Raw genomic sequence first — 1,311 nt, 5'->3', positions numbered from 1 at the left:
TCATTGCATTTCCCTAGTATTCTATCAATAAGCTGAAGTATCTCATGTGCGCAACCTGCGACTGTGCCTGTGTGATCATTCCATTTTATATACCTAGAAATTATTACACCCAGGTATTTGTATGACCTGACCGATTGGAAATGTGACTCAGTGATATTGTAGTCACAGGATACAACATGCTTTTAGTATTGTGAAGTGAAAAATTTTACGTTTCTGATTATTTAAAGCAACCTGCCAATATTCGCACCACTTCGAAATCTGGATGTTTGTGCAGCTGTTTACAGACACTACTACGCTATACGCCAACGGCCTTGCCGCTGTGGTAACACCGGTTCCCATCGGATCACCGAAGTTAAGCACTGTCGGTCTGGGCTAGCACTTCGATGGGTGACCATCCGGTCTGCCGAGCGCTGTTGGCAAGCGGGCTGGACTCAGCCCTTATGAGGCAAAACTGAGGAGCTACTTGATTGAAAGGTACCTTCTCCGGTCTTGGAAACTGACATACGGCCGGGAGAGTGGTGTGCTGACCACATGTCCCTGCATATCCGCATCTGGTGACGCCTGTGGGTGAGGATGACACGGCGGCCGGTCGGTACCGTTGGGCCTTCGAAGGCCTTTTCGGACCGACTACGTTATAGACTGATGAGCCAAAACATTATCACCACCTGCTGAATAGCTTGTTTTTCCGTCTTTGGAACAAAATGCGTCGCACATTCTGCATGGCAGGGATCCTACAGTTTGTTGGTAGGTTTGTGGAGGTGTGTGGCATTAGATGTCTACGCACATGTCATGTAATTCGCGTAAATGACGGGCCGGTGGTTTGCATACGCGATGTTGGCGGCCAATAGCGACCCAGATGCGTTCCGTAAGACTTACATCAGGCGAATTGTCGCGGAAACATCAACGTGAGTTCACTATAATGCTCCTCCAGCAACTGTAGCACAGTTCTGGCTCCGAGGCTGCCGAAAGATGACATTGCCATCGCGGAAGACATCAAGCATGAAGGATTCCAGGGTTTCGTAGCTGTCAGCGTGTCTTCGATTACTACCACAGAACTTGTGTAAGAGCAGGATACTGTCTCCCATAGCATAATACTGCTTCCATCAGCCTGAGTCTGTGGCGCGCTGCACGTTTCGAGCCGCCGTTCACCTCGATGATAGTGTTTCTGAAGACAACCATCAACCTAATGTAGCAAAAATATGATTCACCCGAAGAGCCGACAAGTTTCCATTGATCGACGGTCAAATCCCGATGGTCCAGCGACCACTGCAATCGTAATTGATAATGTCGTTGGGTCAACATGTGAACTCT

General features: G+C 48.6%; 1 pseudogene; it reads left to right on the top strand.

The window, feature by feature from the left end:
• Window positions 1-301: 301 nt before the first annotated feature.
• LOC124723469 lies at window positions 302-419 on the top strand (annotated as a pseudogene).
• The last annotated feature ends 892 nt before the right edge of the window (window positions 420-1,311 follow it).

The sequence above is a fragment of the Schistocerca piceifrons genome, chromosome X (genome assembly GCF_021461385.2).
Source record: "Schistocerca piceifrons isolate TAMUIC-IGC-003096 chromosome X, iqSchPice1.1, whole genome shotgun sequence".
Classification (NCBI taxonomy): Eukaryota; Metazoa; Arthropoda; class Insecta; order Orthoptera; family Acrididae; genus Schistocerca; species Schistocerca piceifrons.
Note: the sequence above shows the minus strand (reverse complement) of the source record. Positions and strands in the feature narration are given on the sequence as shown.